Below are 23543 nucleotides of genomic sequence, written 5' to 3' on the forward strand. Positions count from 1 at the left end.
GCTGCTCTCCCCTTTTCCCTGCCTCGTGGCCCCGGCCGGCACGCCAGGCACCACGTCTGTGGACAGCCCGTCCTGCGTCCGTCTCTGGCAAGCACCTGGCTGTCTGCACGTTAGACAGTTGTTTTCCCCTAGAGGCCCCTGGCAGGTTGAGGAAGCTCCTCTCTTCCTGGTTTTCTGAGAATTTTTATCACTGGTGAGTTGAATTTTGTGACATGATAAAATGGGTTTATTGCGATACAATTTTTCTTCATTTGTTAGCATGGTGAATCACACTGATTTTTGAATGGTGAGCTAATCTGTCACTCTTGGGAAAAGTCCCATCTGGGTTTATATCATATTTTGCTGGCCTGGGTTTCCTCCCATTTTGTTCAAGCTTTCTGGGTCTGTATCCGTGGGAAGTGGCTGTGGTTTGCTTCCGATGCCTTTGTCTGCTTTGGAAATCAGGATATTGCTGTCCTCGTGCATGAATGGGGGCTCCTGGGAATTTGCAGAATCTCTGTCATTTCTTCCTTACACGTCATGGAATTTGCCGACGAAGCCGTCTGGGCCTAGAGTTTTTGTGGGAAATCTTCTAGGTACAAATTTGGTTTTCAGAACCGGTGGAAGGCTAGTCAGGCTTTCTGTCTCTCCTGAGTACGTTTCAGTAGTTCGTGTCTTTCGAGGAATTTATTTCTAGACCATCAGATTTACTGAAATACTGTTTGTCATATTCCCTTATCCCCCTGTTAATGCTGTAGGGTCAGTGCCCTGGGGCACCTCAGTCCAGTGTGCAAACTCGGGACCTTGTCTGGCGTGAGCTCCTTCCGCTGACGACTTCTCTTTAGTCACCCAGAGGGAACGCAAACCCCTGTGCGTGGAAGGGCTGTCGGGCCTCGCTTTGCATGGTGTTTTCTCCAGCTATAGGATGCTAGTTTTTTTTTCATTTACCCCTTTAAAGATGTCATTCCTTTGTCTTCTGGCTGGCACCGTTTGTGATGAGACATGTGTGGCCATTCTGTTTTTCCTCTCTTCATGTGACCTTCTTACTCTGGCTGCTTTTGAGATCTTTCTTTTTATTACAGGTTTTCGGCAACGTGGCTATGACGTGCTCTGGTGTGAATGTGGGTGTGTATGTGTGTGTTTATCCTGCTTGGGGTTTGTTGAGCTTCTTGGAACTTTAGATTCCTAATTTTCATCAAATATGGAAAAGACTTGGCCACCGTTGCAAATATTTCTTTCTGAGGGCCCATCTCTCCTGTCTGAGACTCTGTTCCACGCATGTTGTGCTGCTCAGGGTTGTCCTACAGGCCGTCGACGCTTTGTTCATTTCTTTTCACTCTTCCCCCTCTGCGTCACTTTGGAGGTTTCTGTTGCTCTGTCTTCAGGTTTGCAGACTTCTTTCCCGCAGTGTCTAACCTGTCAGAGCAGCCCTGTGAAATCTCCATTCCAGGTTCTGTACTTTCCCTTCTGTACCTTCTGGTCAGCCCTTTTATGCTCTCCTCTTCTCTCCTCATTTCATTCGTGTTTTCCTCTCTGGCCTTGGGCATGATGGGCCTTTCTGGAGGTGGGAGTCCCCTCCTCAGCTTTCTGTTTCCGAGGTGAGGTATTTAAATCCACCGTCCCCCCACCCCACCTTTATGTGCTGACACCTTCCTCAGGTTAAGGAGGAGGCTCTGTGGCCCCTGGGGCAGGGAGGGGACGGTGCTTCTGCTGAGATTGTACAGAACGCAGGCCCCACTGCCCCCCAGAACTCTCTCTCTAGTTTCCTCTTTATCTTTTGAAATCTGAAGTCCCCACCAAGGGGCTGACCCCAACAGCCAGTCAACCCTGGTTCATGACATTTGACCCCATGCAAAATGAAGCCCACCTGCCCCGAGCCAACCTCTGGAGGACGGACATCACTTCGTCCAATCAGTGGGGGTCACACCGCCTTCCTTTCTGTGGATAACAGTCATTTTCTATCCCTGTAGCCCAAGCAGTGTCCGCTCCGGCTGGCAATCCGCTGCCTTTGCTGCGGCAGAACCTCGGTCCCGAGTGAGAGGCTGCGGAGCTGTGGCCGCACTCGTGGCTCGGGTTTGCCTTCGGGGTGGACGGACCCCCTGTGAGGCCAGGAGAGCACCAGGGTCGGGCCAGACCAGGGGGTCCCACAGGCAGGCCCCGCGCCGACAGCAGCCGCAGGACGGCCGGGAATTCGGGAAGGAGCCTGCTTTTGTGACGTGTCAGAGCACAGCCAGTCAGTCACTGTTTTCTACCACTGCTCGCAGCAGCAGGTCGTGTCGTTGAGACAGAGCTGATGGCCAACAGAGCCGAGAGCCGAGAGTGTTTACAGTCTGGCCACTGACAGCAAAAGTTCGCCCCTAAGCTAGACCAGTTCCTGGAAGTGAGCGGGTGACGGGTGCGGTGACCACCCACCTCCCACGCACTAGGGAGACCCCAGGCCTGGGCACTTTGGGTGCTGCTGAGCTCTTGGGCTCTGGCCCCTCCCTTGGTGCTGCTTTTCTGGGCAGGTGGGGGGGATGAGGAGGGGGCTCCGTGCGCTGGAACTGGGGAGTCATCACCAAGGGTTGGAGTGGTGAGGGCCCTGAAACAACATCATCTCCCAATTTTGGTGAAGACAGAGCAGCCCCCGTTCCTGGGAATGCCAAGTCCAGAACCCAGATGGAAATGACAGACCAGGGGTCTCCCGGAGGACAGGGAGAGAGGCAGGAGGTAGGGACTGCACCCACAAATGGGGGAGTGCAGAGAGAGATGGAGAGCTGGGCGGGGACGGGAGAGGGGGGCCTTCAGAGCCAGGGCCTGCAGCAGCAGGGGAGAGCTGGGGGGTCCACCAGACCCCAGAACCCCATTTCCCAGACGTGGTTGCTGGCAGTTCAGCGCATGTCTGCCCTTGGGCCAGTAGAGGGCAGCTCCATCCTGGCTCTGCCGGCAGCCCAGGTGGAAGGGGGGTCTCGCCCCGGGGCCAGGGCGCCCACTGGTGACACTGAGCCTGCCTTCTGCACCTTCCCCACAAGCCACCAAGTGTCTGAGAGCATGTGTGCACGTGCTGATTGTGTTCTGTGGACATGAGTGCACATCTGTGTGTGTACTCGGGCATCTGTGTCCGTGTGCATGTGTGTGTGCATGTACACTGAGGCACCGTGTGTCTGTCTGCATGTCTGTACGCACGCTCGGGCATTTGTGAGTCCGTGTGCATGTCCAGGAGCCTCCACTTTCCTGGGCCACACTGGCATGTTTAACAGGGTGAGGACAGGGACCAGTGCGGACAGGGGCCAGTGTGGGCAGGGACCAGTGCGGACAGGGGCCAGTGTGGACAGGGGCCAGTGAGGGCAGGGGCCAGTGTGGACAGGGGCCAGTGTGGGCAGGGGCCAGTGTGGGTAGGGGCCAGTGTGGACAGGGACCAGTGAGGACAGGGGCCAGTGAGGACAGGGGCCAGTGAGGGCAGGGGCCAGTGTGGACAGGGGCCAGTGCGGACAGGGGCCAGTGAGGACAGGGGCCAGTGAGGGCAGGGGCCAGTGTGGACAGGGGCCAGTGCGGACAGGGGCCAGTGAGGGCAGGGACCAGTGAGGGCAGGGGCCAGTGTGGACAGGGGCCAGTGCGGACAGGGGCCAGTGAGGGCAGGGGCCAGTGAGGGCAGGGGCCAGTGTGGACAGGGGCCAGTGCGGACAGGGGCCAGTGAGGACAGGGGCCAGTGAGGGCAGGGGCCAGTGAGGGCAGGGGCCAGTGTGGACAGGGGCCAGTGCGGACAGGGGCCAGTGAGGACAGGGGCCAGTGAGGGCAGGGGCCAGTGAGGGCAGGGGCCAGTGCGGACAGGGGCCAGTGAGGGCAGGGGCCAGTGAGGGCAGGGGCCAGTGCGGACAGGGGCCAGTGTGGACAGGGGCCAGTGAGGGCAGGGGCCAGTGCGGACAGGGGCCAGTGTGGACAGGGGCCAGTGAGGGCAGGGGCCAGTGCGGACAGGGGCCAGTGCGGACAGGGGCCAGTGAGGGCAGGGGCCAGTGCGGGCAGGGGCCAGTGAGGGCAGGGGCCAGTGCGGGCAGGGGCCAGTGTGGACAGGGGCCAGTGAGGGCAGGGGCCAGTGCGGACAGGGGCCAGTGCGGACAGGGGCCAGTGCGGACAGGGGCCAGTGAGGGCAGGGGCCAGTGCGGACAGGGGCCAGTGCGGACAGGGGCCAGTGAGGACAGGGGCCAGTGAGGGCAGGGGCCAGTGAGGGCAGGGGCCAGTGTGGACAGGGGCCAGTGCGGACAGGGGCCAGTGAGGACAGGGGCCAGTGAGGGCAGGGGCCAGTGAGGGCAGGGGCCAGTGCGGACAGGGGCCAGTGAGGGCAGGGGCCAGTGTGGACAGGGGCCAGTGAGGGCAGGGGCCAGTGAGGGCAGGGGCCAGTATGGACAGCGGCCACTATGGACAGCGGCCAGCACCATGTCCCTTACCTACTAGAGCGGCACTAAGCCTGCCCTCCCCCCACATGGGTTTGATTTCCTCTTTTGGGGGAGCAGCTTCTCAGGTTTCTACTTGGCCTTCCCCACCAGGATGGCTCTCACCCCACAGCCAGGGACCCAGTGTTGGGGTCTCTCCAGCTGCCAGGCATTTAGTCCCAACAGTACACCCACGAGCTGGGCAATGCCCCTGGAGCCTGTGCAGCTGCTGCCCCTGCGGTAAGGCCACACTCGGGCCAGGACCCAGTTCATCACCTGCCCCCTAAAGTCCACTCTCAGTCAATTACCTCCCCCAGCCTCAGCCCTGCAGCTACCAGGCTCTGAGACCACTGCCCCTGCCGTCAGCCCCAGCCCGGATGAGGGGTTGCCAGGGTCTAGGGGAGTCTGTGCTCAGCTTTCTGGGGAGCCACCAAACTTTTCCAGTGCTGTTCTTTCCCATCTCACAACCCCACAAACCATATTCAAGGGTTCCAGTTTCTCTCCACCCCACCAACACTTGTATTTTCCGTTTTTAAAATAATAACCATCCTAGTGGATGTGAAATAACATCTTATTGAGGTTTTGATTTGCATTTCCCTAATAGCTAATGATGTGCATCTTCTCATGTGCTCATTGGCCATTTGAGTATCTTCTTTGGAGAAATGTCTATTCAAGTCCTATCCCCATTTTAAAATTGGATTGTTTGTCTTTCTGTTGTTGATGTGTGGCAGTTCTTTATATATTCTGGATATTAAATTCTTTTCAGATATATGATTTGCAATTATTTTCTCTAATTCTATAGGTTGTCTTTTCACTTTCTGGATAATGTCCTTTGACACACAAAAGTTTTTAATTTTGTTAAAGCCCATTTTATCTAGTTTTTCTTTTGTTGCTCATGCTTTTGGCATCTTATCTAGGAAATCATTGTCAAATCTGTGGTCATGAAGGTTTTTCCTATGTTTTCTTCTAAAGTTTTAGGGTTCTAGCTCTTATGTTCAGGTCCTTGATCCATTTTAAGTTAAGTTTGTATTTGGTGTGAGTTAGGGGTCTAACTTCACTTTTACACATGGGCATCCAGTTTTCCGAGCACGGTTTGTTGAAAGGACGATTCTCTTCCCCAGTGCACATACTTGGCGCCCTTCTTGAAAAGTGACTGGCCGTTGATGTGCATTCATCTCTGGAGTCTTAATTGTATTCCATTTGTCTTTACATCTTTCTTTATGCCAGTGCCACACTTTTGATTATTATGGATTGGTGGTAAGTTTTGAAACAGAGAATGTAAGACTCCAACTTTGTTCTTCCTTTGTGACATTGATTTGGCTACTGGGGGCTACGTGTGATTCCATGTGAATCTGAAAATCAGCCTCTCCATTTCTGCAAAAAAAAAAGGCTGCTGGAATTTTGATAGGGATTGAGTTGAATCTCTAGATCAGCTTGTATAGTGGTTTGAACTATCTACTCCAGAAAAACATGTTCTTAAACTTAATCCATTTCTGTAGCTGTGAACCCAGTGTAAGCAGAACCTTTTGATGGGGCTGCTTCAGTTAAAATGTGGCCCAATTCAGTCATGATAGGTCTTACTCCTATTACTGGAGTCCTTTATAAGTAGAATGAAATTCAGACAGAAAAAAGAGAAGGCCATGGGAAGAAGGAAATTGAAGATCAATGGAACCCGGAAGAGAAAGGAGAGGCCGCCATGTGCACGGCCATGTGGCAGGGGAGCCCAGAACGAAGGATCAGCAGCAGCCGGCCCCAGAAAGCCAGTCTTCGGGAAAAAAGCATCGCCTTGATGATGTCTTGATTTGGACTTTTTTCTAGCCTCAAAACCATGAGCTAATAAATTCCCATTGTTTAAGCCAACCCACTGCGTGGTATTTGCTTAAGAAGCCAAGGAAACTAAAACAGCTTGGATAGTATTGACGTCTTAACAATATTGTCTTCCTATCCATGAACATGGGATGTCTTGCCATTTATTTAGGTCTTCATTAACTTTTCAGAGGTGTCTCATTGTTTTCAGCATGCAAGTCTTTCACCTCCTTGGTTAAATTTATTCTTAAGTATTTTATTATTTTAGGTGCTATCTTAATCATTTTCTTAATTTCCATTTTAGATTGTTCATTGCTGGCATATATAAACACAATACATTTTTGCATATTAATCTTGCAGCCTGCAGCCTTCCTGAATTCACTTACTAGCTCTGCTAGTTTTCTTGTGAATTCTTTGGGATTTCTTATATATAGGATCATCTCATCTGTGAATAGAGAGTTTTACTTTTCTTTCTGATTTGGATGCTTTTTATTTCTTTTTATTACCCCATTGCTCTGGCTAGAACTTGCAGTACAATATTAAATAGCAGACTTCTTTGTCTTATTCCTAATCTTAAGGAAAATGCATTCAGTCTTCCATCATTGAATATGATGTTAGCTGGGGGTTTTTCATAAATGCCTTTTTTGTGTTGAAGAAGTTCCCTTGTATACCAGTTTTTCTGAGTATTTTTATCATGAAAGAGTTGGATTTTGTCAAATGCCTTTTTGCATCAATTGAGAAGATCATGTGGATTCTCTTCATCATATTAATGTGGCGTATTACATTGGTTGATTTTTCTTATATTGAACCACTCTTGCATTCCTGGGATAAATTCCAATTGATTATAGTGTATAATCCTTTTAATATGCAGTTGGATTTGATTTGTTAGTGTTACATTGAGGATTTTCAATGTATATTCATAAGGGAAATTGGTCTGCAGTTTCCTTTTTTGTGATGTCTTTAGCTGACTTTGGTATCAGAGTAATGCTAGCCTCACAGAATGAGTTAGAAAGAGTTCCCTCCTCGTTGATATTTTGGTAGAGTTCACCAATGAAGTCATATGATCATGGACTTTTCCTTTGGGGGAGTTTTTTTTATTCAATCTCTAGTTATAACCCTACTGAAACCGTCTATCTCTTGTTCAGTCAGTTTAGGTAATGTCCCAACTTTCATTTCTGTTTTTGTTTTTTTTCACCTCTCTCTTTTTTTTTAAATCAGTCTAGCTACAGCTTGTCAATTTATTGATCTTTTTAAAGAAACAGCTTTGGTTTCATCAATTCTCTCTTTTCTTTTTCTATTCTCTATTTTGTTTTTCTCCACTCTAATCTTTATTATTTCCTTTCTTCTACTAACTTTTTTTTCTCTCCTTTTTCTAGGGAGTATTTACAATTATAGATTTTCCTCTGAGTACTGCTTTGCTGCACCCCATGCATTTTGGTCTGTTGTGTTTTCATTTGCATTCATTTCTAAGGATTTTCTGATATCTCTTGTGATTCTTCTTTGACCCATTGGTCATTGTGCCAATTTGGATGTATTGTGTCCCCCAGAATGTCATGTTCTTTGATGCAATCTTGTGGAGGAAGATGTATTAGTGTTGATTAGATTGGAATTCTTTGAGTGTTTCCATGGAGATGTGACTCAATCAACTGTGAGTGAAACATTTGATTGGATACTTTCCACGGACGTGTTACCCCGCCCATTCAGGGTGGGTGTTAATTGGATCACTGGAGTCATATAAAGGGGTTCACAGACAAAAGGACCTCAGCACAACTGAGAGTGATATTTTGAAGAGGAGCTGCAGCTAAGAGAGGACAAAACACCCCAAGAGCAACATTTTGGAGGATGCCATTTTGAAACAACCTGAGATCAAGTGGACACCAGCCATGTGCCTTCCGAGCTAACAGAGGTTTTCCGGACACCATTGGCCATCCTCCAGTGAAGGTACCCGATTGTTGATGCCTTACCTTGGACACTTTATGGTCTTAAGACTGTAACTCTGTAACCAAATAAACCCCCTTTATAAAAGCCAATCCATCTCTGGTGTTTTGCAAGATGGCAGCAGTAGCAAACTGGAACAGTCATTTAAAGGTGTGTTGTTTAATTTCCACATATTGTAAAATTTCCAGCTTTCCTTCTGTTATTGATTTCTAGCTTCATTCCACTGTGGTTGGAGAAGATGCTTTGTATGACTGCAATCTTTTTAATTTATAGAGATTTTTTGTGACTTAACACATGATCTATGGGTAATGATCCATATGCATTTGAGAAGAACATGTAATTTGATGTTGTTGGGTGGAGTGTTCTATAAATGCCTGTTAGGTCGGGTTGGCTTATGGTATTTTTCAAATTCCCTGTTTCCCTAGTAATTATCTGTCTAGACGTTCTATCCATTATTGAAAATGGCACATTGGATTCTCCAACAATCCTAGAACTGAGTATTTTTCCCTTCAATTCTGTCAGTGTTTGCTTTATGTGTTTTGGGACTCTAATTAGTTGCAAATGTTTACAATTGTTTTATCTTCTTTATGAATTGAGCCTTTTTAATACATGGTGTCCCTTTTTGTCTCCTGTTACAGAGTTTGACTTAAAGTTCATTTTGTCTGATATTAATATAGCCACTTCAGCTCTCTTTTGTTTATTATTTGCATGGAATAATTTCCATCCTCTCACTTTCAACCTGTTTGTATCTTTGGGTCTAAGGTGAGTTTCTTGTGAATAACATATAGTTGCTTCTTTTTTATCCTTTCTGTCATTTGATTGGAGAGTTAAATCTATTTACATTCGAAGTAATTACCAATAAGGCAGTACTTACTTCAACTATTTTGCCTTTTTTTTGTGTGTGGGGTCTTATATCTTTATTGTCCTTCATTTCCTCCACTGCTGCTTTCCTTTACACAAAGTCCTTCTTTTGTAGTGAAACACTTTGACCCCCCCATCATTTCTTCTGAATATTCTTAGATATTTTCTTTGTTGTTGCCATGGAGTTTATGTTTAACATCCAGAATCTGTAACAGTCTAGTTTGAATTGATGTCAGCTTTAACAGCTTACACAATCTCTGCTCCTGTACCCCTCTGTCCTCTTTTCATATTGTTGTCACAAATTACAACTTTATATTCTGTGTGTCCAGTAACATAAGGTATTATTTTTCTGCATTTGTATTTTAGATCCTATAAGATGTAAAAAGTAGAATTATACAACAAAAAATACAATAATACAGCATTTATATTTACCATGTTCTTACTTTTATTGTAGTATTCTATTTACTTTTATGGCTTCAAGTTACTGTCTAATTCCTTTCCTTTCTTCCTGAAGAACTCAATTTAACATTTCTTGTCGGGCAGATCCAGTGGTAATGAAATCCTTCAGCTTTTGTTTATCTAGGAATATCTTGATTTCTCCTTCATTTTTCTGAGACAGTTTTGTTGGATATAAAATTCTTGGTTAACATTTTTTTTTCCTTTCAGCACTTTAAACATGTCAGCCTGCTGTTTTCTGGCCTCCATGGTTTCTGATGAGATTATGACACTTAATATTATTGAGGATCCCTTGAATGTCACAAGAATCTCTTGCTGCTTTTAGGATTCTCTCTTGTCTTTGGTCATCAGCAGATTCACTATAATATGTCTCAGTGTGGATCTCTGACTTTATACTAATTGGAGTTTGTTGGGATTCTTGGATGTGTGTGTGTGTGTGTGTGTGTGTGTGTGTGTGTGTGTAGGTCTTTTGTCCAATTTGAGGAGTTTTAGCCATTATTTCTTCAGTACTCTTTCTGTCCCTTTCTCTTTTTCTTCTCTTGCCGGAACTTCCATACTGCATATGTATATGCTTCATGGTACCCCACCGATCCCTTAGGTTCTGCTCACTTTTTTTCATTTTTCTCTCTACTTCTGAAATTGGATAATTTCAGTTATCCTATCTTCAAGTTTACTGATTCTTTCTTCTGCATCTTCAAATCTGTTATTGAACCCCTCTAGTGTACTTTCATTTCTGTTATTGTGATTTTAATCTCCAAAATTTTTGTTAGGTTCCTTTTTGACATTTCTAATTCCTCCTTTTGTTCATGCTTCATTATCCTGATTTCCTTAAGTTCATTGAACTTATTTAGGAGAGTTGACTTAATGTCTTTGATTAGTTGTTCCAGTTTCTGAGTTTCCTCAAAGATAGTTTCTGTTGCTTTATTTTGTTCCTTTGAATGGGTCATCTCTTCTTATTTCTTTGTATACCTTATGATTTTGTTGTTGTTGAAGTCTGGATATTCAGAAATTTGAATATTTTGGTATGTTAACTCTGGAAATCAGATTCTCCCCCCTCCCCAGGATTTTAGAGTAGGTTGGCCCCTCGTCCACCCCACGCAGTTGTGGTCCGCCCACCTCCGCCCCTCGTCCACCCCACGCGGTTGTGGTCCACCCACCTCCGCCCCTCGTCCACCCCACATGGTCCGCTCACCTCCGCCCCTCGTCCACCCCATGTGATTGTGGTCCGCCCACCTCCTCCCCTCGTCCACCCCATGTGATTGTGGTCCACCCACCTCCGCCCCTCGTCCACCCCATGTGATTGTGGTCCGCCCACCTCCTCCCCTCGTCCACCCCATGTGATTGTGGTCCGCCCACCTCCTCCCCTCGTCCACCCCACGTGGTCTGCCCACCTCTGCCCCTCGTCCACCCCACATGGTCCGCCCACCACCGCCCCTCGTCCACCCCACGCGGTTGTGGTCCGCCCACCTCCTCCCCTCGTCCACCCCATGTGATTGTGGTCCACCCACCTCCTCCCCTCGTCCACCCCACGTGGTCTGCCCACCTCTGCCCCTCGTCCACCCCACATGGTCCGCCCACCTCCGCCCCTCGTCCACCCCACGCGGTTGTGGTCCGCCCACCTCCTCCCCTCGTCCACCCCATGTGATTGTGGTCTGCCCACCTCTGCCCCTCGTCCACCCCACGTGGTCCACCCACCTCTGCCCCTCGTCCACCCCATGTGGTCTGCCCACCTCCCCTCGTCCACCCCACATGGTTGTGGTCTGCCCACCTCCACCCCTCTTCCACCCCACGTGGTTGTGGTCCCCCCACCTGCCCCTCGTCCACCCCATGGGGTTGTGGTCTACCCACCTCTTCCCTCCTCTCTGCACTGCTCTCCACCTCAGGTAAAGTTCAGCTTAGGCAACCATAAACAAGCACCTTCCATTGATTTTCCTGGGAACAGGTTGGAGTGGACGTGCACATATACCAAATTGCCAAATTAGGTGTGCTCTAGCTGACACCAGGGACATGCCCTGGGTGTGCACCATGCCGTCCCGGATGCAGCGCACAGCCAGGACTGAGGGCCACCGAGCACTCAGCCTCCCATCTGCCGCTCCGAGCCACGGGTACCTGGGCAGCTTTCCTCCCATTGTAGGATCTCTTCTCCTGGGTTATCATTTTCCTGGTGGCTGTGTGTCCTCAGTAGTGTTCCAGAGTTCTGGGAAAGTTGCTTCGGACCGATTCTGCCTGGTGTCCGCTGTTTCTGATGTGTATGTTTACAGGAGCAGCTTACTCTGCCCTCTTGTGGACAGGTAGACCGTGAGTGTGAATTTTAATGCTTTTATTTTCCTAACTCAGCAGTGTTTTTCTTGGGGAAAGGAAAAGCTTTAAATTAAAAGCCTAAGGGGAGAAAAGCTGTTGAACTCATGTGTTCTGAACTTTCCTCCCTAGTTAGTTTGAGGCACACATTATTTTTATTCCTGGATTTATTTTTCTTTGCAGGCGAAGTTGGAAAAGCTGTCTCTCCAAATATTTCTTTCAATAACATAGACTCCCCAGCCATGCCAAATAAAGTACAAGGCAAAATTGATGAGGGCAACAGAATATTTTATCAGGTTATTCTAAGAACTTCCCAGTTTTTCCCAATGTATTTAGCCTTCCCAAGGCTGAGGAAAAGGAAAACTTCCTTGCACCACCTGAGTTTAGGTTAGTAATTGCTCCAGCATAAGCTTGGGTTTTTTGTTGTTTGTTTGTTTTCAGGACATGAGAGCCAGTCGCCCTGTGCATTTGTTCGCCTGCACTCACCAGGTCGCTGGGCTCTGCTGTGTCGTCCTGCTGTCCCGCTGTCTGCGCTGTCCTGCTGTCCCGCTGTCCTGCCATCCCGCTGTCCTGTCCCATCATCTGTGCTGTCTGCACTGTCTCACTGCCCTGCTGTCCTGCCGTCCTGCTGTCCTGCTCCCACTTGGAGTTGGACCTTGAGCAGTGGGACCCACTCAGCTCTCGGGGCTGGGGGTGGAGGAACTGTGCACCCAGGACCCTCACAGCCCCTTAGGATACGCCATCACAACCCCACATACCAAAGGCGAAACTCAGATTCTCAGCCCTAAATTATTCACTCCAAGCCACGTGGAGCCACGGAACAACTGACGTGAAATGCAGGCTGGTTTTCTGGCACTCGCCACGGTGCCCTAAAACTTGTCAGCATTTCTGCTTCGTGATCATTGGACTAAAGCGCTTGGCAGGCAACGTGCTGAATCCAGCTCCCTTGGAGGGGTGTGGGGCTTCGCTTGGCTGTGAGACCCCAGAGAGCATGTCCCCAGGGAACACACACCTGTGCGAATCCACTTCCTGTTGCCTGGGCTGCGTGTGTGGGCAGGCAGCTCCCCCTTTCCCTCTGGGGTCTCCACCCACCGGCCATCAGGACTGGCCTCTCTTCTCCGACACCACGTTGCAGCGGGACAGCTCAGCCTTGCTCTCCAACAGGAATTGTCAGCTGTTCCCCAATCCCTTGCCCGGGGGCTTGGCATTGGCACAGGCAGCCGTGGGCCTCTGCTGGCCAGGGAGGGGTCACCTCAGCCCGTTGGGTGAGGTTCTGATTCCTAAGGCACCGACCTTGGCGTTTCTGTCCCCGGCATGTGTGCAGCTCGTGTGGCCAGGGGCACCCGGCTTGGGGAGCCTGCTCTCAGAGTGCCAGGTTCAGCCCCTCACACTGGCCTGGCCGCATTTCTCCCCCACGTTCGTTTCTCGGGGAGCCAGGGCACAGCTTTTGTTAGTTTTTGGAAAAACACACTGAAGCCAGGCACCTTCTGGGACGTCTTAATTTCCCTGTTGCTTAAGAGCCACCTCAGTCCAATATAATTTATACCCCGGGAACCAGATCCAGCTACACTTGGGGCTAAGGAGAAATGGCTGCTTGTGTCAGCAGCAGCACAAGGAAGCTCTACTCAGACCATTTAAATGTTGTGTTTGTACAGCCGGGAGGTTTATCTAATCACACGTCATCACTGACTGCGGGTGTTTGAATATCCAACCTCTTCACAGTGTCCCAGGGAGCTAACACCATGAGCTCCTTCACATGGTACACCTGTGAAAGGAAGGAGCCGGAATCACACCTGTGAAAGGAAGGAGCCAGAATCACACCTGTGATGGGGAAGGAGCCGGAATCACACCTGAGAAGGGAAGGAGCCGGAATCACACCTGTGAACGGGAAGGCGCCGGAATCACACCTGTGAAGGGAAGGAGCCGGAATCACACCTGAGAAGGGGAAAGAGCCGGAATCACACCTGAGAAGGGAAGGAGCCGGAATCACACCTGTGAAGGGGAAGAAGCCAGAATCACACCTGTGAAGGGGAAGGCGCCGGAATCACACCTGTGAAGGGGAAGGAGCCGGAATCACACCTGAGAAAGGAAGGCGCCGGAATCACACCTGTGAAGGGAAGGCGCCGGAATCACACCTGTGAAGGGAAGGAGCCGGAATCACACCTGTGAACAGGAAGGAGCCGGAATCACACCTGTGAAGGGAAGGCGCCGGAATCACACCTGTGAACGGGAAGGCGCCGGAATCACACCTGAGAAGGGAAGGAGCCGGAATCACACCTGTGAATGGGAAGGCGCCGGAATCACACCTGAGAAAGGAAGGAGCCGGAATCACACCTGAGAAGGGAAGGAGCCGGAATCACACCTGTGAAGGGAAGGAGCCACCGCCCCATCTCCCACTCCCCCAGAGGACCAGCGGGCTCAGCTGCCCTGGACAAGGCCGGCTCGGACTTCACCTGTAAGCTGCCCCTCACCTTTCCGTGGGGCTGAGGCCCAGATGGTGCCGCCCCCGTCCCCATGCGGCCATGCTCCCCGAGGATACTGGGGCTTCCAAGCCCCGTGTCTGTGAACTTTCTTCAGAGAGGAGAAACGCGGTTGGTGTGGAGACGCCCTCAGCAACCGTCCCCAGCGAGGTCCTGACGAGGTTGGGGGAAGGGGGTTGCCCGTTCGCCCGCACACTGGGGATGCACCCCCATCCAGGTCGGAGCCTGCCCCGCGCCTCAGGCGGGCCGGGCCTGCTGGGGCACCCCCATCCCTGCAGCATGGGGAAGGCTGGACGTCGGGGCATCTGCTCTGTGCCCACACGGCTCCGGGAGAGCGCAGCGTGTGCTCTTGATGGGGGATGCCCAGCGCGGGGCCAGTCGCCGGAGCCGGCACACGGCACCTCCGGGCTCTGTCCCCTCCAGGAGCCCTCGGCTGGTGTGAACCCCACATGAGCCATGCGTGCAAGGGGCGGGCTGGCGGTCACTCTGCTTCACTCACAGGCATGTGGGCTCACGTCTGGGTCAGGGCTGCAGCACAATCACACAAATCACAACAATCACACAATCACAGTCACACACTCACATTCACAAACACACTCGCACACATGATCACACACTCACACAACCACACACCTGCCAGGTGGAGGGACAGCCGAGTCCCCTAATGCAGCCAGGCCCGCAGCTGACAGGGAAAGTGGAGCAGGCCCTGACCCACTGATGTCTCAGTGACAGCGGGTGGGGGCAGCGCTGTCCAGCCTCTCCTTACGGTGCAGCCCTGGGTGTCCCGGCACCCCATCTGTAGGCTCACAGCCCAAGCTGCCCCCAGCCCCGTGTGCTCTGATCTCGGGCTGTGAGCTGCCGCCTCACCCCTGATTATCCCGGGGGAGGAGGGAGCAGTGGTCAGGGCCTTTTGCCCATAACCCCCTCTGCGGCCTGAGGCCTGGGCTTCGACGGCCCCTCCTGAGGCCCACCAAGGTGCCAGCGCAGGGCAGGGCCACCGGCTCCACCGCTCCAGCCAGGCCCCGGGCCAAGGGCTGCTCCCAGAGGATGTTCCCACAGCTGTGGCCACGGGCAGCAAAGGCCGACGGGCGGCGAAGGCCGACGGGCGGGGAAGGCTGATGAGCAAGGCCACGCACAGCCAGAACCACATCCTCAGGGGCCGCGTGGGCAGGGCACCCTGATACCCCTCGGTACAGCCAGCCGGGCGAATGGCTGGGGGTCCGTAGACTCACGTTGGGGGCTTCATGTGACCTGCTGAGAGCCCCCTATGCCGCCCTCTCTCCTGGCCCATGTTGGGGTGCACGTTGGGGCCTCCAGTCTGGCTTCCTGGCACATTTTGTCTGAAGGCTCGGCTGCCCTCCTCCCACGGCTGGAGGCTCTGACCCCTCCGTGGGCACAGCCTGGGCCACCCCCCATCATGGCCCCCTTGGCTCTCCTGCCCGCCCTAGAGCTCTGGAGCTACCCTTGGCTCCCGCATGTCTGCTGCTGCCTGCCCTTCCCTCGGCCGGCTCCAAGCACTGCTTACGGATCCAAGTCCGTCATTGCTTTAAAATCCCTTTCCTTCCGGTCACTTCGGAGAAGAGCCCCTTTCTCACGCTCTCTGGGCGCATCAGGAGGCACCCCGGGGATGTCTGTCGGTGTCCTCCCGGTCACCACAGGGGGCAGGAAGCACCGCCCCAGCCGCTCCTCGGGGCACCCAGCAGGGAGCAGCAGACCTCCCCGTGTCCCCCCGGGGGGTGCTGCTCCGGGAGCCGCACGGGTGGGCGTCTCCCAAGGTGGGAACGAGCCGCCGGGCACCTCCAGGCAGGGGGGATGGAGGGGCAGGCCAGCTTCGGGGGGTTCACGGCCTGCGGCGCTGGCTGCTTCTGGCTCGGTTTATTTTCCTTTCCATAGTCGGCAACACTGGCTGAGAGTCTGTCTTTAAGAATTTCTGAACTTGGGTCTGCAGAACGGGTTGGGGATGTCGGACACACGCCGGCCCCCGGTGTCGGGGTAGAGCCCACGTTGGCAGTGCCTTCCCTGGTGCAATGCCCAGGTACGGGGTGGGCACAGCGGGGGGGTGGGAGAGCTGGGCCAGGGCTTCGGCCGAGTGGGGGACCAAGGCTGGGGAGGCCGGGGTGTGGGGCAGGAGGATGGCGGGCGCTGGCGCCGTGGGTGGGTGATGCCGGCACACGGGCAGCTGCTGCCGGCTCTTGGGGGAACGAGCTGGCCACCAGGCGACCCCCGGCCCCCCAGGCAGCAGCGCCCCCCACCCCCAGGCCGCGTTTCGGACCTTCCTGGGACCAGCAGGGGCAGCTTTCAGCTGGGAGAGGAGACGAGAGCCTTGAGATGAGCTTCTTGGGGTAGCTCTGAGAACACGTCATCATCACAAAGTGACGACATTGACCAAAACCAACCAAACGAGAACACGCCCAGGCCCCTGCCTGGCACCTGCCAGCGCTGCCCTGGGGCCGCCGTCTGGACCAGGCACTGCCATGCAGGCACCCGCGGGGTTTTGCCAACGATTGTGGGGAGCAAGGCAGGGGCTGCCCCGACCTGGGGGACCAGGTCTGAGAAGGGCGGGAGCCCCGAGGGCAAACCGGCCCCTGCGTCCACGCAGCTCAGAGCAGGGGGTCACGTGTTCTGCCTTTATTTTCCTTTTGGAGAACAATTGGTCAGTGTTCTGGCTAGTTTTTATTCAGCTTGAATTCTGGAATGAAAGGAAAATATTGAGCCACGTAGTAAAGTTGGACACACCAATGGGGGAATTGCAAATGCGTTTTCCACAGTGAAGAAGGAGAAGAAAGTAAAGGAAATGGCAAATATGAGAGTGAACCTGAACACAGTCTCTGTCGATGTCATGTGGGGTCACAAAAGTTCAGAACCACAACACCAGCAGCACATACCTCGAAAGGCAGCCGTCAGAACTCAGAGCAGCCGAAGGTGTCCGCTCCAGAGGCTGGTGTGTCCGTCACACCCACAGGAGCAGGCCACCAGTTACTATGGAGGTAGATCTGGCACCACCCACTGTGCCCACCGCGCCCACCGCGACTGCAGCCAGCGTTTCCGGGCGCCTTTGGGATCGGCCCCCGTGTGACTCAGGTGGCCTCCGTCACCCATGCAGCGCCAGGGCGGAGGGTCCCTGCAGGCCGGGGCGGTTGTGCATCTCGCCCCAGCCAGGGCCCCTCCTGCCTGCCCCGGGGGATGTGGGCCCAGGGGGTGGGCCTGGGCTTCCAGGACCCCTGTTTGTGCCTTTGCTTGGGAGCACTCAGCTTCCCAAGGATCCCAGAGATCAACTGATTTCTGCCTTGTAAACAAGGTACCGGCTCCAGCTCCTCGCGAAGGCGAGATGAGGGTCTGTGCGGAGTTAACATGCACAAAATTTAAGGTCGAAGCCTTTGGTTATTTTAAACTGGCAGCTTGTCATCTGCCGGCAAGAAATTGAAGTCCGTAATTATACTCACTTCTGACACTGTAAACACCGAACCGTTCATCTCCTACGGGAACAAACTGGAAAGAACACAAAGACCTACAGACCCCTGGATGGCAGGCCGGGCCCTCTTCTCCTTTTACACTCAACAGGAAGGGTTGGGTCTCTGTGCACTTTCCAGTCCCTTCCCACACACACGGGGGGCCCTCTCTTGGCCCGAGGACGTCTCTTCACTTCTGCCCTCAGCTTGCACGGTCCTGCCATTGATGTGATTTTCCTCCAGTCGTCACTTTTCTGCCTCTTCTAGTCCAGGCTGGCAGTGGTTCCATCAGACAGATCTCTCAAAAATAACTTGTCGGTTTTGCATGCAGCACACGGGGGCCCCAACCATCCGACAGTAGGACTCTCCACAGACCCTTCCCGGATAACTCCATCTCCAGGCCTGGTGCACACCGAAATGGCCGACTGGTTCCATGTTCAGTTAAAGCCTCACAAGGAGCACTGTTCTCCAGGGACTCGCTTTCCGGAAGCTCGGAATTCTCCAAACCATCCATTCCTTGTTTCTTTGTGCCCAGTTCATTTCTCAGCTTGTCCCTTTCCTCTCTCATTTCACTATAAACTGCAAGGAGAAGCCAGGCTGCACTTTTCCCACATTTATTTTGGAAATCTCTTCAGCTAAATATCCAAGCTCACTGCTCTCAAATTCTGCTTTCCATCTGACACCAGGGCTCAATTTTGCCAAGTTCTCTGCCGCTTTCAAACGAGGGTCACCTTTCTTCCAGTTTGCAATGACACGTTCGTCATTCTTTCTGAGGCCTCGCTGGAAGCTCCTGCAGTGTCCACATTTCCACCAACAGACTCTTCAAAGCCATCGAGGCCTTTTCTACCAAGCTCCTCACAATTCCTGCAGCCTCTGCCCATTGCCCAATCCCAAAGCCATTTCCACCTTTTTGATGTTTGCAAACCCAGTGCCCCACTCTGCTGGTGCCAAAATCTGTTTTAGTTTCCCAGGCTGCTCACGGAGCTACCATGCAGTGGGTTCAGCTTACGCACTGGGAATGTACTGGATTACAGTTCTGAGGCCGGGAAAATGTCCGTTTCATGGCATCATCTTCGCTCCATCCTGAAGACCAGCTGCTGGGGGTCCTTGGCTCCTCAGCCACGTGGCAGCATCTGTCAGCCTCTCCCTTCCCTTCTGGGTTTCGTTGATTTCGGCTTCTTGCTTCCACGGCTTTCTCTCTCTCCTTCTGTACTGACTTCTGTTTGCAGAGGACTCCTGTAAGAGGCTTAAGGCCCATCCTGAATGAGGAGGGTCACACCTTCACTGAAGCAACCTCATCGAAACATCCACACCCGGGATGGATTAGATCAAGAACATGTTCTTCTGGGACCATAAGCTTCAAACTGCCACATCCAAGATGGAGGCGTTAGCAAGGCGATGCCGTCTCCGTCCACAGTGCTCCGGTGACGGTGGTCCTCCCCCACGGCGGACCCTCTCTCTGGCTCCTTCCGGTTATGGCTGCTACTGGTGGCTTCCAAATTCCCTCTGCTCGCAGAGACTCCCCACATGGGTGGGGGCCCACCCTGCTTCAATTTGGCCTCATCCAAATTGGATGTTCGAAGGTCCTGTCCACAGATGAGCCCACTCGTAACTAATAACGTCATCGTCAGAGGTCCTGTTTGCAAAGGGCTCACCCGCAGCACAGGGGTTGGGACTTGGCTTGTCTTTATGCCTGTTGTGATTCGTCCCCAGTAATCCCCCTCCTGAAGGGCATCTTGGCTGTAGGGCTCTGGCCTGGTGGTGTTTTATTCAGCACTTGGATGCCTTCTGCCATCCACATTGCAGTCTGGAGGTGAGTTCAGACTGGCTGCGCCTCTGAAAGCTGGCTGCTTCTCTTTGGCTGCTGCTGAGATAATCTCGTATTCTTTGCTGTTCTGCAGCTTGACTAGAGTGTGTCTGGATAAGAGTTTCTTCTCCCTTGTCCTGATTGGGATTCATTTCTTTTTGATCAGTTCATTCCTGGCTTTAATCCATTCTTCAGGTTCTTGGCCATTAGCTATTCAATTCTCTCTCGTTTCTTTTTGGGGTTTCAGTTCTCACTCTGTCCTCCATCTCTCTTAATGTGGCTTTCATATTTTCCTTATTCTCAGTTCCCTGGTCTGCATCCTTCTTCCATTTTTCTAGTTCTCTCATATAATCTGATGCTAAACCAAGCCACTGAATTTAAAATTTGAATTAACACATTCCTTTTTTAAATTTCCCGAAGCTCTGTTTGTTTGTTCTTCAGATCTGCTTGCTGTTTACCAACATTTCAAGCCCCTTCTTTATGTCTTGAATCATATTGCATAGGCTTATTTTTTAACTTTGATATTTGTAGTCTTTCTGAGTTTGATTCGATTCTTCTGCCTGTTGTTTATTCCTGTTCTGGCTTGCGGTGCCTTGTCTTTTTGTGTTTGGTGATTTTTTTATTGTGAGCTACTCATTTTCCCTGGAACTTTACTTAGCGGGGTCCTTTGAGAGAGGCCTGAGGTGGAGGTAGATTTCCCTAGCAGAGGATTGGCATTTTGCTTCTTTTGAACACTTATGGAAAATACCGTACCAGGACCACTGTAAACCAAATTCTCTGCTTTTGGTTTCTCAGACTACCCAGGAAGTGTGAATTCGGGCAGCAATATCACACGCTGCCTAACTTGTTAAAAATCCCCAGAGGAGGTGTCGCTGCCCTTACTCACTTTCCCATAGTCCTTGGGACTGGGGGCAGAGCCAGTGCCAGTTCACTCTTACGAGCGGCAGCCCTTGCCCTCGCTTTCTGGGGCATCTCCTGTTACACCCTCTGGGTTGGCCTGAGCTCCAACGGCGGCATAGAAACTGCACGCAGATGCACACTAGTGGCACACGCCAGAGGCTAAGCCTGGGTCTGCAGGGCTGATAGCCTCCGAGGCATCTCTTGCCTTTGAGAGGTATTTTTTAAAGTGTTGCCCAGTATTTTGGTTGTTTTTGGCAAGACACCTGGTCTGCCGTCTGCTGCCCCTATGTTCTCTGAGGACCTCTGTCACGTGCACTGTGGACTCATGTCCCACCGTTCTGGCCGTCTTTCCTTCTCTGTAGCTGCTCTCCTGGGTTCGGCGCACGGCCCACAGTGTGGGGTGAGGGTCAGGGCTGGCACACTCGGCCTTGTGGCCATCACTCTCAGGTCCTCTGGGAGCCCATTGCCAGCGGCACGCGGCAGGGCCATCCCTGGGTCCTCACGGGGTGGGGCCAATGTCACCTCAGATCCCTGGACAGAAGTGGGTCCTACTGCTGCGTCCTTGAGTTTGGCTCAAGGGGGAGGCACGGGCAGAGCCCCTCTCAGAAATCCCGATGAAGTTGTGGCTCTCTGTGTCGCTCCTCCAGCCGTCTTCCCTCTTCTCCCATCCTGGGCTTCAGGCTGGTGGGCGAGAGAGAGCGGGCACGGGGAGCACTGGAAAACACTGAGCACGTGAAAGCAGAGGGAGCCATGGCTCACGGAGACGGAACAACAGCGGAAGCTGGGGTTTAGCTCCGCAGAGGCCCACCCACTCGTGGTGTGACCTGACCACTCAAATCAGGGTTGTGCTGGCCATCGGGGCTCATCTCATCCAGCTGTTTTTCTCCTTTTTGTCTAGGCTCCCCTGAATCTGAGCTCCTGGGTGCGGGCAGTGGCTCTGTTTTCTCCAGTTCAGTACCTCAGCACCGGCTGGTTGCCCAGAGCTCAGGTAGAATCCACTGAGGCAGGTGCTCCTGGGTGTCGCCGTGTGCCCAGGTACTCGAGGCTCCAGGGAGGGCTAACACGAGCAAAGGGGGACACATTTGCTGACCCTTCCTTTGAGCTCCTCACTGCCCATGGCGGCTCCTCCATCTCTCAGGCAAGGGGCTGGGGTCCGGGGAGGGCATCAGCATTCGAGCTGGCACAGGTGGTCAGCGGGGGCCTGGGCTTGGAAACTAGGTTTTCTGGCTGGAGAGGTCAGCTCCTTGCCTTTCTCCAGTGGTTTTCATACTTTAAAAATCCATGGAAACTTCCTTAAAATGAAATCTTACAAGGAAGCGCTATCTGCAAATGAAATGACAGCAAAACTGCTCTGGCTGAAGGGGCGGGTGACACAGGTGACATCACCCTCTGTGGGGGTCCATCACCCGACGGTGGGCTGTTCCACGTGGCCCCAAGGCCCCTCCGTGGTGCCCCAGGTGGTGACTCTCGTCTCCTCCACGGTCTCGTTCGTGGCCCCTCAGTGGCTCCTTTGTGAAAACCCCCACGTGGCCTTCTCTGTGGTGGCTCTGTGGATCCCTCATGCTCCTCTGTGGCCCCTCGTGGCCCCTCATGACCCCGATGGCTCTGGTGACCCCTCATGGCCCCTCATGACCCCTCGTGGCCCCTCATGACCCTGATGGCCCTCATGGCCCCTGGTGACCCCTCACGGCCCCTCTGTGGTACATCCGAGACAGCCTGGGCTCTGGGGCGCCCGGCAGGCCACGCCTCCCCTGCGGGCTGCCCTTGGGAGGGCTCCGTTCCTTCTGTGGCTGGACGTCTGTGATGGGAAAAACAAGATAACGGGCGGAGTGCGGTTCCAGGGAAAACAGCTGGGGCTGGCTCCCCGAAAAGGCTTGGATCCGAGTTCCTGGGGAGTGTTGCAATCTTCTCATCACCTTGGGGGCAGACAGAGGAGGCCCAGGCCTGGGGGCAGCTGCCCTGTCCCTCATCCACCTGTTTCAGTGGCCATGAACCCTGGGCCCCACAGCCCCCTTGCCCAATATGGAGCCCACCAGCCAGAAGGGACCTTTCCTTCGAAGCCGGCCTCCAGGGGCGAGTTCAGACAACCGGAAATGGCGGGTCCCAGGGTGTCCCGGCCCACGGGATGATCAACGGAGGCTCTGACTCCTGCGAGGGAAGAATGGTATGGGACAAGAGACACAAGGAATGACAGCAAGACAGGTTTCTGATCAAGCTGCAAAACTTTATTGAAGAGGCAGAGCATATATACTCTAGGAGAAGGGGAAGTGGCCTAGCAGTCTAGGATTGGTGGCTGCTGTTGCTAGGGCGGATGGCAGATGTAGGGTTAGCATTTTTGGCGCGAACTAGCACTTTTGGCGCGAACTACTTCCGTAAAGAGGGCTGAGGGTAACTTAAGCTATTGTTGTATCAGCCCTGGCGGCCATGTTGCACATCTCCGGCATAGATGAAGGTGGACTTCATGCATGCTACCTTAATCGCCCTCTACACCAGGGCTCAGGGATCATCTTGGACTGGGGTGGGGTGGGGGCTGTGGCAGGTTTCTGTTTCAGGTGAGGGGGTGTGCTGTGCAGGGGGAGCAAGTCCCAGAACAGTGTCAAGACCACCTGCCAGGGCGGGCGTGGGGGTAACCGCACCTCAGGGGAGCCACCTGCAGCCCGGGAAGCAGGCCCGGGCATCCTGCGGCCAGGTGGGGTCCAGGATAAAGCCCCTGACACGTCCAGGCATAGAGCCGCTCCCAGGGTGTGGTGGGCAGTGCCCCTCGGCAGGCCCAGTGTGGGCGCTGAGCTGGATGCTAACATTTCCATCTGGGACAAGGCTGGTCAGCCAGGGGGGTCCCCGGCTCCGTGCTCAGTGGTCTGGAATCTGCGATCCGGCCGGCACATGGCCAAGCTGGGGCCCCTCTCAGCAAACAGCAGCTCCCTCACCTGCAGGATTCTGGGGGCCAGGGCTGCCGCCGCCCCCCGGGACCCAGGCCCCATCCCTGGTGTTCACCCCAGCCCGCCTTCTCAGGGACAGGCTGCCTGCAGGAAGGGGGGCTCTGGGGAAGGACGGGGCCCCCGTGCTCCTGCAGGTCGGCATGTAGGGCTGGGGCCCAGGTCGAGGATGGAGAAGATCGAGGCGGGGAAGGTCCGCTCGGAACAGCAGCTCCTCCATCAGG

This window comes from Choloepus didactylus, chromosome 11 (genome assembly GCF_015220235.1).
Source record: "Choloepus didactylus isolate mChoDid1 chromosome 11, mChoDid1.pri, whole genome shotgun sequence".
NCBI lineage: Eukaryota > Metazoa > Chordata > Mammalia > Pilosa > Megalonychidae > Choloepus > Choloepus didactylus.